At 33.8% G+C, this 18,330-nt stretch overlaps 1 pseudogene; it reads right to left on the bottom strand.

Moving 5' to 3' along the window:
• Positions 1 to 17,758, bottom strand: part of LOC149580670 (pre-mRNA-splicing factor ATP-dependent RNA helicase DEAH1-like) — a 74,645-nt pseudogene extending 56,887 nt beyond the window's left edge.
• Between the last annotated feature and the right edge of the window lie 572 nt (positions 17,759 to 18,330).

Raw genomic sequence — 18,330 nt, 5'->3', positions numbered from 1 at the left:
GTAATATACATTAACAAACACATAATATATTATGATAACCAATAATGTCATATATGAACAAACATATCATATATTAACCAATAATGTCATACATCAAATATAGAATGTCATATGTACATCAAATGTATGTCAAATATGTCTCTCTGATGCCTATATATATACATGGGGAAGGAAACAAGTCTCCATATATATATATATATATATATATATATATATATATATATATATATATATATATATATATATATATATATATATATATATATATATATATATATATATATATATATATGTATGTATGTATGTATCGAATACCTCAACTACATCTTTTCCTTCTCATGAGGGGAAGGAAAAAAGTCTCTCAACGTCCTCTATCATCATGTGGAGGGAGACAGTGGAGATGACGGGGCCCTCCTGACATGCTCACTTGACCTCTTGTTGAGGCTCTTCTCCAGGTCCAACTGATACAAAGAAAGTAGATATGAATCAATATTTATTATACGTTGAAATCAAATATATGTACACACAAAATCAATTATTTTCTTACCACCAACAAATAGTCACTCTATAAGTCCACCTCAAATGCTCGTGGATGATCAGGCATCACAAGACCCTACAACAATTCAATAAATATAATTATTTATAAATAACATTAGAAATTTTGAGATTAACTATTATAAACAACAACTAAAATGAAGAAAATTCTTTCATACCTCCATCAGTGGCTATGAGCTAGCCACAGCTGCGGCCACTCCACTATCAATAGACTATCGCAGATGAGGAGGTGTGTCTGACATCATGAGCTGCATGTCATACAATACATGTTATATCTAACATGAAACATGGAATAAATATAATCAAATGAATTAAATTAACATGAAACAACTGTACCTATGTGAAGCTCGTATGATGTATATGCTTTGTGTCTGTGATAAAGGTTGAGGGTCCTGTGGAGAACTGATGCACATGCATAATTTCTTTTATCAATCCTTAATATGATTGCGTAATAAATATATGTATTAATTAAAATGATTAAATTGATACATACCTCAGGACTCGTCGAAGGGACAAAAAATGGGCCTGGAAGATCGCTGCTAGGCCCAACAACACTTTGACCCTAAATTTTGAACAATGTCAATAAATGCTAGTTAATTAATCATTCACTATACATATGAAATGTGATCAAATTAGTAATTTACTTGTGTGTCAATGCCAAATATCTCATTCAGGAACTCATCGGTGACAAGCCCATCATCCGCAGCATCTCTGGCATGAGTGCCAAATGTGCATAGGGATCTGCATGAAGTGCACATGTGACCATGATGCATAGAAGGCTCCCCCTCAACTAATGGGCTCATGGAATGGATGAGGGTCTGTGTCAAAGCATTAATGGTCCCTAGAGTGTTGGCCTCTACATGTTCCTTCACAACTAAAGGAATAATCACATGCTTGTGTTGTGGATGGACCACAGGTGCCCTAACTACATTAGGGTCATGACGTGCTCTTGGCCTCTCAAATGATGACCCCCCATCTCTACCCTGGGAGTCTAACATATCAAAATAATTGGGGATCTCCCCAAGGACAAACTCACAATATAATTTCTTCAAAAAGTACATGGGGACCTCATGATTGTTGCAAGGAGGGGCATCAAAAACCATCCACCATCTATCCCAAAAATTATTTCTAATAGCATCGTGTATACACCAGTGGATGGGAAATCATTTAGTACCCTCTCTAATAGTATTTGGCTCATCAGGTTTTCTAAATAATGCACATATACTACCTTGTGATATTTCTTTTTTTTTAACATCTTCATATGACAATTTATTTGCATAAAATCTTTTTTGTTCATCCCTCTTAGCCTGCCAAATATCTAATTGACCACTAACTGAGGCTATCTAAGTGTTAATGGATTTGAGGGATGATGCCAATTGAACCCTCATTGGATTGGTTTTTCTGAATTCTTTCAACCAAGCAATGAGTCTTTCTAATTTAGTTTTTCCTCTCTGTATTTCATTTCTTATATTTTCTTGTGTACCTGGTGAAGGTCTTGCAAGTGGTTCGGGTTGTGGAATTTGTTGTTCTTCTTGAGGAGGGTTTTGATTTTGAGGTTCTTGAGGGTTTTGTGGATTTTTTGGTTGATTATGGACATTTCCTGATAAAAAATCAATTGAAATCCAACTAAATAAACAAATCTAAATGAAATTTGTAAAAACCCTACAAAAGAATATCAAAAACCAATAAAACAATATGGAAAACATATTAAACAATGCAAAGTTAAGTTTATATCACTTACCTCATCATCGTCGGTGTGCTCGTTGTCTTGGATTTCATTGGTGAGGAGACATTTTGGCAAATGGTGGTGAATTTTTGCTATCAAACCTGCGTACGTGCTGTTGGAGAGCCAAAAAGCAAAATGAAAATGATGGGCCGTGGGTCTCTAGCTCATCATATAACTTTTTGGATATCAGAATAGTGCGTACGTGCTATTGAAAATTAGAAAAAAAAAAAAAAAAAAACCTTGTCATCTTTTTGGCACCACAACTTGGTGCATATGCTCGACATTATCTTAGAATGATTTTTTTTCAGGAATTCTATATTGAAATGACAATAGCAAGTGATATGTTAAAAGTGAGCAACACTCAAATTGTGAGGAACGACTAGTGTCCCCCATCAAATTTTAGTAATAGTATAAATTTTGAAGAGACTAAAGATGATATTGGTTCCCTATCATCAATTTGACCCATAGTTTTGACTATGGGGGATGTGAGATCTTATTGCATGTGTAAACTAGGAGAAATTAGAGATTTTGAGATAAGAGAAGCTTATGAGAATCTATGTAGAAATGGAATGCTAAAGGATGAATACAAGATTGTAGATAAGAAAGGGATTACATGTGTTTTAGGTTTTCCTAAAGTATATAAAGCTAAGTAGATAAATATTTTCCTAAGTCATGTCCATGATATGAAGGTATAGTTAGAAAGAGGCCTTATCAAAATTAACAAGGCCATAATACATCAAGTTACTAGATACCATACCTTAGATAAACCAAAGAGTATAAGGAAAAAAACACATAATGAGATTGAAAAATCTACCAAGGCAAAGTGGAATGGTCAAGGATGTTAATTTATGGGATTGATGATCCTATGATCAAATCTTTAGTATGTGTGATAGAACACAAATTCTACCAATATAACAAATTGAAAAATGTTTCATGCATTGTAGTGAATCTAGGCTACAAGATTGTAAAAAGAGATCATACTTATGATCTTTCTAAGTGACACAGTGCAAGGCAAGAGAATCCCCAAAGGAGACTTCCTAGCCCCCAACAATATAACCACACAATGGAAACACAATAACAAGAAGAAATAATGCAAGATCTAATACCAAATTAAAATAATTTATTCCTAAAATAACTATTACATGTAATGTGTAGGGTGTAAGGCCTTCTTGGTTATGTCCAAATACAAGGTAATTAAATAATAGTTCTATAAGACCCCTTGAGATCCAATCCAAACCCTAGCTAGTCTAGATCTGTAACATAACAACAATCTAGAAGAAACCACCAAGGAAATCCCAACTTGTGCTTGCAAGCCCATCAAGCAATCTCCTTATTTTCTAGCTACAACTACTAGCTCTACTCCAACTTTATCCAAGATCCAAGTGTAAACTACCTCAAATTTGGTGCTATGTCAACACAGTCACAACTTCATCACAATCCTACTATAAACTGCCTCATATTTGGCACTCTATCCACAGACTCAGGAAAAACTCTCTCTTTAGCTACTCTCCACACTCACTCCTCCTTTAAATGAATGAATCAATCCATCCCCTAAATTTATAAAATAATCCACAAGACCCCTTACCTATACCCATCTAAGACACAAGTCGGCCACAACACAAATTAAATACTCATACATAAATTAAATTTCAAAAGTCAGCCTCCAACAAAAATTAAATGTCCAAAATTGATACCCAAGAAATCATGATATCTCTTAGCTCTGATTGAATTAGAACTTGTGCTTTGAACTAAAACTAGTAATTTAGGTCCTCTAAAACCCTTGAAATTTGAAAAGGATGGTTCATTAAGGATATCTACATATCCATCTTGAAAGTCATGCACAAAAACCTGTCGTGTAAAATTGCCAGAAATTGATACTCCAAGAGAATTACCATATCTCCCAACTTATAAAGAATTAGGACTTATGACTTTGAAAAAAATAAAGTAATCTATGCCCTATTCAATCAATAAAATAATAATCCTCTCATTCATTGTGAAAAATTAATTACATGGCCAACAACAAGCACCCAGAAACTAGAAAAGGCAACTCTAACAACAAGGTAAAAATGATTGAAACTTCAACTCAATCCATCAAATCTCTATGAAATCATGAGGAAAGGTTCTCGCAATGTGTCTCAAACACATATATAACCATTAAAAGAATAAATCCAAAAAATCCAAGCTCAATGCTCCTGCATCAAACTCCCCAAGTAAATAAAAAAGTATGTCCCATACTTTGATGCCCAAAGAAAGATTAGCAACCAACTTCATCTTTGCTAAAGGTTTCCACTTAATCAAAGTCAATAGAATAAATTTGTACATCATCCATATATACATCATGCTATCAAACACTAGAATCTCAACCATCCAATCATCATGCTCACTCCCATGAACAAATTGAACATAATGCTTCATCAACAAATCCTCATCCACATCAACAACTAGTGAATTCGCACCAATAGCAATAAACTCCACCTCAGCAAGAATATGTAAATCTTGATCAACACATGCCAAAATCTCAACACCAACCATCTCATTACTCACAAAAATATGTTCTGCAACACAAAACTCATAACCAACTACAACCAAATCATCCATGACTAAGTGCTTTGTAATTTGCATGTCAGATCCAACTGATTCATCATGAAAACCAATGTCTATTCCAGAATCAACAAGGTTAGGAATATTTTCAAAAAAAACCTCCAGCTACTCTATAGGTTTTGTATTAGACTCCACAAATTTATCAGAAAAACCAATCTCTTCCACCTTGACCTTGCTATGCCATCTTCTCTCACAAAAAAGTCTCTTAACCAACCAAACATCTCTCTTTTAGATTAGTAGACTCTAGCTCCAAACATATCTATGGAATGCCTTCCTCATCCTATACTTATCTCAATCATCTGAACTAGTTTCAAACTAAGCCACAACCTCCTTCTCTCGATCAAACAAACTAGCTTTAACCTAAGCAAACATCTCAAAAAACCTCCTTTACAACACATCATACAAATTTGCAATCATCTTAGGGTCCAATCCTCACAAAGCCATCTTCCAAGATATTCACAAACCCTCTACAAAAGTTCCTTCCCACACTCCTTGTGACAACCTTCAATTGTTTGCAAGTTAGATCACAACCCACTACCTCATATGAATAATCAAGAACCACATCACAAGTCTAGGACCATGGATCTGAAATCTACAAACTCTCTACATTCATGTCTCAACAAGATCAATCTTCCATCTTCACATCCATAGATCCATTTGCAAGCCCTCTATAATTTCAAGTCAGAACCACAATTTGCCACCTTGCAACCAAGAGATCTAGGACTTGAGAAAGAAAATCCACCACGAAATCAATATCAACTCAGATCTACTTCTCCAACCTAAGTCTTGGTGCAAACTGCCACAACTTCGACAATCTATCTACATGCTCAAGAACAAATTTTGCTCTAGTAAACTTTTCCCAACCAAGGTCTTGGTACAAGCTACCTCACACTTCGATGATCTACTTGTATACTCAAGAACAACTATGCTCTAATACCACCTAATATAGTGCAAGGTAGGAGAATCCCCAAAGGAGATGTCCTAGCCACTAGCAATATAACCACATAATGGAAACACAATAGCAAGAAGCAATAATGCAAGATTTAATACCAAATTAAAATAATTTATTCATAAAATAAATATTACATGAAATGTGTTAGGTGGTAAGGCCTTCCTAGTTATAGACAAATACAAAGTAATTACAATAATAATTCTGCAAGATCCTTTGAGATCCAATCCACACCTTAGCTAGTCCAAATCTATAACATAACAACAATCTGGAAGAAACCACAAGAAAATCTCAACTTGTGCTCGCAAGCCCACCAAGCAATCTCCTTGTTTTCCAGCCATAGTTACTAGATCTACTCCAAATTTATTCAAGATCCAAGTGTAAGCTACCTCACATTTTGCACTCTATCCACACACTCACAACTTCATCACAATCCTACTATAAACTACCTCACATTTGGTGCTTTGTCCATAGACTTAGGAAAAATTTGCTTTTCAACTACTCTCCACACTAACTCCTCTTCCCAAATGAATGAATCATTCCCTCCCCTAACTGTATAAAAGATTCCACAAGACCCCTTGCTTATACCCAACTAAGCCACAAGTTGACCACAACACAAATTAAATACTCATACATAAATTAAATGCCAAAAGTCAGCCTCGAACAAAAATTAAATGTCTAAAATTGATACCCAAGAAAAATAATGATATCTCCTAGCTCCAATTGAATTAGAACTCATGATTCAAAATGAAGGTATTAATTTAGGTCCTCTACAACCCTTGAAATGTGCAAAGGCTGATTAATTAAGGATATCTATGCATCCATCCCGAAAGTCATGCATAGAAACCTATCATGCAAAATTGCCATATCTCCTAACTTATAAAGAATTAGGACTTGCACATTTGAGAAAAGGAATTAATATAGGCCCTCTTCAATCCTAAAAATGTGCATCCTCTCATTCATTGTAAAAATTTAGTTACACAGCCTCCAACAAGCACCTAGAAACCAGAAAATGTAGCTCTAGTAGCAAGGTAAAAATGGTTCAAACTTCAACTCAATCCATCCAATCTCTATGCAATCATGATGAAAGGTTCCCCCAATGTGTCTCAAACACATCCCTAACCATTAAAAGCATAACTCCACCAAATCCAAGCTTGATTCTCCTGTATCACCAAGCTACAACTACAATAATTGACAAAGAATTTGGGAGCAATTAGAAAAGAAAAGAACACATCATGTAAGTTCAAATCTTTTTTAGTCTATATATTCTTTTATGTACACAATTGTTTTCCTACAGTTGGTACTATAGTGTGGGATAGGAACAAGACACCTATGGAAAAAATAAATGAGTTGATAATTTAGTTGGGAGAGAATTTTGAAGAAATCATGGATAACTACTTTGACGAATTCAAAAGAAAAATGAAAAATAAAATGAGGATTCCCAAATCTATTGTAGATACATATTTTTATCAAGAAATGTTTTATTGTAGAAACAAATTTTGTTTATGCACACATAGTTTTACCAAGAATTTCATGGTTAATACCTATGCCTTATGAGGTTAACATTGATGAAGTCATAGTAGTATTGACTACACTTTTATCAGAAGATATTGATGCAAATGTCAAGCCATTCAACACATATGAATTAATAAATGATTTGATGAATGTGGAACCAAGTGAACCAAAGATAGAAAATAAAATGAAGAATAAAAGTCTCGAGGACAAGGATGAAGATGAATAAGAAGGGTCAAAACATACAACTAGAGCCAAGGAAGGAAAAGGTAAAGAGCTAGTTGTTGTCAAACCTAGGGAAACTAAGAAAATAAAGTGATAATTGTTGAAGCCAACATTTAAGTTGATCACAGGAAAGGTGTTCAGAAGGTTGCTACACCTCAAGAGCCTAAAATAAAAATTATAACAAGATCAAAATTAAACCTAGCCCCCATTTATAAAAACTAAAGGAAGTCAAGCAAAGAAAAAATATGCTAGTGCACTTGAGAAAAATATTCCTAAAAGGCCAGGAACTAGTTGTAGTTAAGGAGGAAGAAGATGATGAAGAGATTGATTCTAATGATCTAAGAAAATTATAGATTGTGTTGAGATCACCTCCCTTAATTATTGACAAGGTATGTCAAGAAATCATTGAACTTTCAAGCTTGAAAAGATTCAAAGATATCAATTTTGATTACTTGAATTAAGAAGATCAACAAAAACTTAAAAAATCTTTAATATAAATGATGACACAATAAAAGACTACACCTATAGAGTTGGGAAAAGGCATTCTAGAAAAATTGTATAATAAGGTTAATGCTAAGTGGAAATGGGCATTATCTACTAAGAAAAAAATTAGGGAGACCTCCTTAGCATAAGCAATGCCAGATTTGGGGAAGACACACATGTATATTTCCTTAAAAGATTATGTGAAAAAGTTCATGCCAAAAATGTGAAGTTGATAAATAGACTATCAGTGTATGGAGAGAAGAATTTAAATTTCTTAATCCATCAGTAATTAAAAGAGATGAAGAGGTAGATAAAGAAGGTGGAGAAGTCAATAAAGAAGAAGAGGATGATGCAGAAGAAGTTGTACAACTTGTAGAAGAAATCAGGAAACTTGTTGAAGTGTGTGAAAAACAAGATGTTATCACCATTGAAGACATTATTGATTCATCACTACATGATCATAATATATTAACAAAAGAAGAATTGAAAATTGTCAAGCCTAACACATCTCTACCTAGCACCAATCTTCAACTATTACAAGTCATAGATTATAAAAGGATTGAAAATGAAAAGACTAATAGTTCTGAAGTTACATCAGTTACTGAGGATATAAGTGGTGAGCAGCAGGGAAAAACTATAATTGTGTTTCCAAAATTTACTTATATGCCTATACTTCAAAATTAATTAAATATTTCAAAGATCAAGAAAATAGAGTCAGAAAAAGAAAATGAGAAATCAAAACAGAAAGAAGCTACACAAGCTCTTATATAGTTTCCTTGTGCAAAGCCATCATAACTATTAACTAGAACACCTAAATAGTAGGTGACACCTACTCAAGAGGAGTAGCAACATGTATCTAGATTGACTGAAAAGGGTAACAATTACAGATATCACTACTTTGTGATATAACCCCATGATCTCATATTACGACTCAATCAAAAGAGATGAAAAATGAGTCAGTAAGTCTAGATGAGGTAATTACCTTACAATATATGACTTAAGCAATTTGACATAGGAGAAAGTGTAGGAGTTACAACCTTTTCTTAGCCACAAGAAAAAGAAAGAATAGATAAGGAAAGAACATAAAAAGAAATAGGTACTACATATTGTTAAAGATATCTTTCTAGATGCATTTGGCATAACTAACTTGAAAAACTAACATCAAATTTTGGATCAGTTAGTAAATATAGTTGACAAAGTTCAATCAAAAGATATAGAGACCAATGAAAAATTGATGCAATGGTCTGAGAGAAATTTTGAGCACAAGGTATTAGAGAAATTCTCTAGAGAACTTGTACATAGACGAGCAGAGCTTTCTAATTTGGCCACATAGCTAGAAGCAATTTTGAAGACTATTCATACTTTATATATGAAGCTTTGTGATGTTAAGTTCTTCAGATTTGAGATCAATAATATATTGACACAATAAATGTTGAGATGAGAGCGTGTATAGTTTCATTGGGAAAGAATGCAAGTTTGAGCTCACCTTTGTACAATAATTTAATATTTGGACAACAAAGACTAGCCAAGCTCACAACTTGAGTTAGTGACATGTGGAATAAATTGACATTAATTCAATTTTAGTTGCCATTACATTTAGAATTTATTCTAAAGGAAGTTTCTCTAGCACAAAATATCATGAAGAAAGAAACCTATTCTCAAACACTGAAAGCCTAATTGATCTAGCTACTAAGCTAGAAATTCCAATTTAGGTTTTGGAGAAACTAAAGGGATAGTGGAATAAAGGCTTTGTAGAAACTTTGGCAAGCCACAAATCATTTTTTGAGAAATATAAGATAACCCTAGAAAACCCCAATCCATGAGGGACAAAAACAAGGGGAAAATATCAAATCAAAGGGGAAATAAGACCCACTAAGAGTATTGGGAAGAAATAAGGGGAAATATCATAATTCCAAAAATCAAAGATAGATTCATCAAAAGGAATAGCATCAACAAATTAGGATTGCAGATCTAGATTAGAGTCTTAGGGGGAGTGTTATTGAATGAAATAATAATTCATGACAAAGTGTTGTTTCCACTAATGTCAAAGGGGGAGATTTTTGACCTCTACACCTATGTTTCCTATTAGTTTCCAAACACTTATTCATTTACTGGACAAGGATGGAAGGTCATCACTGTGACTGAGTCATCTAGTAAATGTTGGGGACTTGTTTATTTTGTATTTCATGTCAAGCAAGTCATAGATTGTCAAGCACCCAAGATGAGACCAAGCACATATTTAAGCCAAGCTATTACAATTGAGACCGAGTAAATTGGAAGACATTTTTTGCTAAGTAAACAAAAAAGAACAAGCATGCAAAAGCTAAGTGCGAACATGAATGTTAGCTATGACCAAGCGTAAGAACATTTAGATTTCAAGCAAATGAATTTTTTCATATGAGTTTTTAATCACACAAACATCTATGTAACCATTTTTGGGTGACTTCTATATACATTTAATGATTGTAGGGATAGTTAAGATGGAGTTTACACATATTTATAGGAGCTATTAATCTCGAGGAAAGAAAATAAACCAATCAAAAAATTAGAAGGGAAACGACAAAAGAGATGAATTATGAATTGTTGATTATGATCCAAAACTTTTGAAGATTGTCTATTTAAAGAGGGCTCTACCCCTAGGATCATGGTTATAAAGGATGGATGTATGAGAGAAGAAATTAATGGATGAGTGTGCAAGTGAAGAAGGGAACAAGGAAAAAACAAAGAAAGAAAGGCTAAGTTTGAAAGGAGATTAGATACAACAATTCAAGTAGTGAAGGAATGAACAAAGATATCATATTAAGAGCTCAGATTGAGACATTGAACGTAGGAGATCCAAAATCAACCTTTAGAGAAAACTGAGGGTCAAGTACTGATTCAATTTTAACAAATCAAATCAGGGTAAACCTCTTAACTAAGTGATCTTAATAAATCTATGTAAATCTCCTAACATAGTCCTTACTTGATTTTAAGTGTAAAATCCTTTAATAGGGTAAGACCTAATAATATTAAAGCTTTTAATAGGACAAACCTCTCACAAGGTAGATCATATATTATGATCAAACATTATAACACTAACAGGTTAACTTTATTATTGTAATAGTAAAGATTTGTGGGTTTCATCATCACCCTAGTTGTACCTTCACATTGAAGTGTTTCTAGGTAACCAAATTATTTGTGTTATGTGTTGAAAATTTTCATGGATGTGATGTTTTCATTTACATTTTGACACTATAGTTTTGATGATAGATATAAGATATATTAGGTGTACAAATAGTAGTTTGGTTTTGTAAGAAAACATTTAAGATTCTAATTTAGCCCCCCTCTCAGTATTTTGTTTCCAATTAAATCCTTCCAACATTATTGAAGGTGATTCTCAAAATATCTTAAACTTTTTAAGGAAAAGAGAAACCCCAAACTAGCAACCAAATTTTAAATTTGAAAAGACATTAATATTTTTAGACCAAATAGAATCAACTCAAATTCAACATAGATACAAGGAAGGCAACATATTAGCTGATACTTTAGCAAATTCAAGGGTGGATGGAAAAAGTATACATATTAAGAAAGTATTGAATTCACTAAGCTTAATTAAAATTAAAATTTCAAAAATAGAAGATTGATTACTAAAATACTTTTTGGTTAGAAATACAATTTCAGTTTGATTTTGTTAGTTCATTTCTGTCACATCTTGATATCCATTGTGAATCTTATATAATATTGTCCTATTGTTATTTCAAATTTGTCATTATATAACACTAACAAGGATCTTGGTCAAGCATATATATAAGTTTTGTAGGGTTTTCACATTAAAGACTCTTAGGAAATCTAAAGGTAGGAAATGGATAACATCTAATTTTTATTGGGGTTTCTAGAGTTGGAAGCAAGATTCTCAATTATTTTGCATAAATATGTAAATGTTATAAAATAGATCTAAACTGTCGCTTCAATGTAGCAAGAATAATTGTAACTTTTTATGTCAAAAAAGGGTTGTGGCCTTTTACCAATCAAAAATAAATAAATAAAGTATTTTCTTATTAATTAAATCATATTGATATAATTATTAACTCACTTATTATCTCTAGTTTACTTAAGATAAATCTGGGCATATAATAATTAATTCTTTTATTAATTATTATCATGCAACCTAGGTTAGTTACCTTTTAAGATTTAGATCTCCTTTTATAAGGATTGATCTCTCTTTGTAACATTGATTCATTTAATAAAATTTGGAATTCTTTTTTACACATCAAGAATGTCTCATCTTTTATGGATCTCTAAATTCCAGCCTCTATAGCTTTTGCTTCTCTTTTTCCATGACAAGTATTTGCATGCATATGATCCTTTGGAGCTATGGGGTTGATATTTCATTAATTTCAACATGGTATTAGAGCTTCAGATCTTCATGCCCCTATTTTGTTTGTGAGAGGTTTCGATCTAGTTTTCAAATCTATTATTTTTTAGAGGTATTTTGTATTGGATCTGGTGGGTCACTTTTTTCAATGCATTTTGAGCCCAAACAAACCTCATCTTTGGATTCATAGCACCCAAAACTCCTATTTCCATATAAAATTTGTTCAATTTGGACACAACTGCAACTTGAGGCAATAATTTTGTCCCTAGATATGAGGACACTTCCTAAGGTGATGATTTATTTTTTATTAAAAAATCACAAAACATCACTTAATAAAAAAAAATATGTTCTTTTAAGAAAAGTTTCAAATATCACTTTGAAAAGTGCATGTATTTCTTTAAAAGAAAAATTTTCATTTTGAAAAGTTATACCTACATATGTGCTAACATCAACAAGTAATGATAGGATTGCACATGTACTACCTTTGCCATTGCTGATGTCATCATTATTTGGCCAAAATTTGATGGCCTTAAAACTTTCATTTATTTGATTTGATTTTCCCTAGTGACCTATTGATGGTTTTTTGGTCATGTCTTCATCATAAGGAGGTAATTTTCTTGAAATCTTATATCATTAGAAAGATCTTTCAAAGGTAGTCATGATGGTGCAAGCTATTTGGACTTTTGATTCTATGTGGTTTCCTATTTATGTAGTTGTTGGTAAATAGATTGTTCTTTTATATTATTACTCTTTATTACCCAATTAAGAACAATATCTTATCACAAATAGTTGGAAAGCCTCTTGTGAATGATTTAGCTTTCCTCTAAATTGATAGGTATAGCTCCCTAGAACAAATTTGCAATGAATTTTGTTTTCTTCCTAAACTACTTTGTGGTATGTTCTTAACTTGAGAATAGTAGAGGAATAACCAAGTTAGACCTAAATTAAATCCAACTTAGGAAGATAATAACTTCTCCATACTAAAATAGATTCACATACCCACACATCTTATGAATCCATAAATCCATTCGCATAATCAACTAATGCTAAACCAAGTCAAACTCAAATCTGAATTACAATTGATGAATCAGGAAAAACTAAAAGAATCCTTTTGTCAAATGAATTATAACAATAGTTATTACATTCATTTGGATTCTGTAAAACAAGGGAAATGAAACTCTGTTCTTCCTTAGTTCTATGCAATACAGAAAGGAAATACTAGCTAATCACAATACGTACTGGAATGGATAATGATTTGAAATAAAATACCATTCAATTGTCTCTGCAACAAAAAATACTTCACACTAAAATTTTTTCTGACCCTTTATTAATCATTCAAATTCATACATATAGATTTTGAGAGATGACCATTACAATAGGAATTTTAATTGGTTAATCTTCTTAGGAGACAAATGGCAAGATGTCAGTTTGTCATATTACAAAATTTACAAAATCAATAGAAGTTGCAAAAGAAAGTGAAAGGATGCAACATCGAATCATTTAGACTTCTTCGCCTTTTCAACTTTTTCCCTATATGCCTTAGCGACAACTATAATGGGAACTAATTCCTCATGACTAGGCACGTGTACATTAGTGAATCTTAAGAGCCATTTTGAATTTTCTCAAGACAATTCTTTCATAGAATTTAGGTGTCCTGTCAATTCTTTAGTAGCTATGTGTATGCATCCACCTAGTGTCTGTAGCTCCGTTACTTTGGTTTGAATGCTTGAAGCCATTCCTAACAGGTTACTTAAATACATGGAGAAGTTGTTCTTCATTATCTCTGCTCCAATAAGGGCTTTCCATTGACTGCTAGTTTGTGGATTAGTGTGTAATCCTTTCATTAATTCAAATGCCCTATATTGAGTTCTCTTCACTTTATCTTCTATTTCCTTGAGTCCTTTTTTAGCTTCTTGAATCATCTCTAGCTTGAATCGCATACCCTGGAGCCATTCAAACAAGGGTTTAGTTCCCTTTTTTAAATTTTTTACTTCAATCACCTCCTTTGCCTTCATTTGGATAATTATTTTTAGGAGAGAAATACACTTATCACATCTGGCTTTCTCCATGGTCAAAGTGTGTTGATTAGATGAGATATTATCTTTCTCAATCTCCAATTGAAGGATATCATTCCCAATTTGACCAATCAGAGCAACTCCATCTGCATTGAGTTTATCAATCCACTCTTTCCCAGTTTGACCAAAATGTCTATCTTTCTAGAGCTATGAGATGAAAGCTTGCACTTCCTCTGTTGTAGGATTTTCAGTAGCAGGCACACCAGTAATGGTTGTCAATGGAACAACTAGCTACCTGATGAATCTTTTGAGTTCTTATATCTCAGCTTTCATCTTAATCTTTGATAATTTGAGGTTTTCTAGCTAACCTTCTATTATCTCATTGCCTAATCTCCATAAGACAAATTTTGTATCAAGTTTGGCCTCTCCAAGATCAATTGAATGTAGAGTGAAATCTTCAGGAGTCATCTCCTCAATCTGCCCTGCTTTATTTGGTTTTGCAATCTCCATAGTCAAATGTCCAGTTTCTAGATCTTGCCCAAGTATGGACAAAGTTTTCTACTTTTTAGCTTTTACTATGGCTGATCCAGAGCGTACCACTTGAGACACAACATCCTTTGTAGGAACACTTTCATCTTTCCTCTTTCTTTTTCTTTCTAAGGTGTCTTCAAGCCAAGACTCCATACCAATCACCTTAGAAGCCATTCCAAGTGAATCTATGATGAACATTTTCTTCTTTACTGGAGTCATTGCTACTGTTGTTGCAAAGAAGGGGTTCTTCAAATCTTGAGAATAGAGCTGAGATGAACCTGAGACATTCTCTTCTTCTTGAGTTCTCTTTGCAGCTTCATCGAATTTAGTGGACTCGCTACTGCTACTCTTATCATCTCCAATCTCTACTATCTGGATGGGAGAACCAGTTGGCTTCAAAAGAGAAGCACCTATAGATGGAGTAGGGCTATGATGAGGTGATGAAATTGGGGTAACATGGGGGGATGGAATTGTAGTAGCATGTGGAGATGGAGTTAGAGTGGTGTGAGGAGGTGAGGGTGGAGTGATGGTTCCATCTTTCGGCTCTTCTATCCCTTTTTCTTTAGTACTAGCCTGAGCTCCAATCACTGGTAGAGAACCTCCTTGGAAAGTTGGAGCTATTGAAATATTCTTCTCTGGGGGTTGATCACCTCCTCCCATAGATTGAGCCAGCCCTTGAGTAGCTGAAGTTGTAACATTGGGTGTGGCACTTTGAGAGGAAGTGGGAGTAGCAGTGGCTAGAGAAGCTTGAGTAGTCTTGCTCCTGCTCTGGCTTTTTTTTATCTATCCACTCAACCCATTACTTAGTTCTCTTGATGATCCAAGTCATCATAACATCATTATCTTCTTCTATATTTACACATGGCTCAAAGCTAATTGGGATGTTTCTCAATTTGGTCAAATATGTATTACTATACATATTTTTCCCATCATCTTCTAGCCCTTCCACATCCAACTCAATGCCATAGGTCTTTATTTGATCTACTATGAGTCTAGCAAAGGCATGGTCTTGACTCTCTAGCTCATCTCTGCAATCAGCCCAGTAATCTTCTATAGTAGTTACATGTTTGATGACGCTTCCAATTTGAAGCACATCTCTAGCATACCCATTTGGATCAAATATGGGCCTTATGACTTCATACTCTTCCAGTTTGTATTTGTTTTCAAATGCTTTGAGTATGTTCTTTTCATCAGATCTGGATTCACAACTATAAGCTCCAACTTTTATGGGGAATTCATACCCCTTCTTTCTCAAACTGGCGCTTAGCACATTTACTTGGATTGCTTGCCTAATGATCTCAATGAGCACGATCATATCATTCAAATATCTAGGTAGCTTAAGGGGAAATTTGTCAAATGCTACAATATGCAAATAAGAGAAAGATGAGAATTGAATAAAATAACAACCAAATTGGCTGATGACTACCATTTCTTCTAGGCTGAACCTCCACTCTAGACACCCTTGGAGTTCCCTATAGATTCTCATAGTGAATGCATAATTAACCCGGATATACTCTGCATAGCTATTTTGTAACTGCAAGCATGGATAAAACTCATACTCTTTACATTTTTGGGAAAATTCTCTATTCTGGGAAGTCCCTGCTACAATTGTAGGGAAGCCAACATATATATTAAGAAAGATGACATATAAAATGAATTATAAAACTTAGTTGCACTGAGAGCCCTAGAAAGATGTTCACTAACTTCAAATGCCCAGTTAATGTAATGTGTGTTTGAGCAGATAATTTGCACCATAAAGAAGTATTGTTCTATAAAATTGAGTGCTTCTACCTCACCTTTTAGTCAATGCAAGAGGACCAAAATATCCATAATTTTGGGCTTAAGATCCAAGCCAAATAGGGTTTTAGAGACCTTACTTTTTGCTCCCCTGGGCTTTTGGAACCAAGAGTTCATGATCTCCTTCTGCCACACCATCTTCCTTAGGGAGAATTTAGACATGGCTCCTCTAATTGTTAGCTCAAAGAACTCCTCTCATTCCAGAATCCATAGATAGTTCACCATCACTTGCCTATCAATTGAAATCAATACCATTTGATTAGGCAATAAGATCTACTTGGTGTCTAGGTTGTAATGATTGATACATTCCATAATTAGCTCTGGAGCTTGTACTATGACAAGAAACCTAGTTGCCTCAACTAGTCTAGTTCCTCGAAGTTTCTCTGTTATAGGGTGAATCGGCTCAGTTCTAAACCTTCTCTAAAAATATTTTATATCAAAGAAATGTAATGAAGTATCAGAGATACTCTGCCATGTTGACTTGATTCCACCCAGCCCATCAAAACCAAAGAATCTTGATGCCATCTTGCCTGATAAAGAATGATAGATATTCAACAATTGTGATAATGTAAAGGAACGAACCCTAAACTTTGAATTTTTTTGGAAGCATTATTCAATATAACAGTATAATGGTAAGACAATGATTTGAAATTCTGTTAGGTTCTTCTTTATATAACAACCCTTAATCTATCCGTTAAATTCCACAATCCATGCCACACGAGCGAATTTAAGGATAAATCCATTGGATTAGTAAATATAAGGGTTCTAATAGATTTCTTCTTTTCATTTCACAATTTCCATTGGCCCAATGGTAGCTCTCCTTTATTATTGACTTACCTTTCCATTTTCACCCAATTTCAGAAAATAAGAATGGAGTACTCCCTGGGGAAAAATCTGCTTGGCTAGATTCCGCTCAAAATATCCTTACAACTTTAACTAATTTGCTTCCATTTCTATCCCAAACACACCTAGTGATTAATTAAAACACTTACCATGCTTGTAGTATCCATTTTTCATTGGATGTGGAAAATTGCTCTTGAGGGTAGAAAACCCACAATGGAGAAGGCGATTTCCATTTTTTTGCTTACACTTTTGTTTTACCTTTTCTGCCTTAAGCACTTTACTATAAGCCTTCAGAAAACATAAAAAGGGCTTCACAAGCAAAAAATGGAGTCCACTAGTAACTTTACCCTTCTATTTAGGCCTTTTTGAAAAACTTAGTTCTTGGTTCGAAACCTGCCAAAGGAGAAGCTATTTCTGAGTTTGCTGCCAATGCTTATTCTAATCATCTTGGTGAGTTCTGAGTGATTCCCACTATGAAAACATGATAATACTTAAATGATACATCCATATTATGACTCACCTTTCCTTGTTTTAGCCTACAAATAGCATTTATAGATCTTTGCAGAGTTTCACCTTCGGGGTGAGAAAACCTGCTAAGGAGAGGAAGAAACTTGATTTTCCACCAATTAAACTTTCTTTATACTTGGATCAAATGAGCTACAAGTAAATTCATCTGAGGTAGCATTTTTCAATAATCTCCATCAAGTAAGGATCTAGACTAGCCACATGACTCAAAACT

Source organism: Cupressus sempervirens, chromosome 1, assembly GCF_028749045.1.
Source record: "Cupressus sempervirens isolate cs-2001-9-10 chromosome 1, ASM2874904v1, whole genome shotgun sequence".
Classification (NCBI taxonomy): domain Eukaryota; kingdom Viridiplantae; phylum Streptophyta; class Pinopsida; order Cupressales; family Cupressaceae; genus Cupressus; species Cupressus sempervirens.
This window is presented reverse-complemented; position numbering and strand designations above follow the sequence as displayed.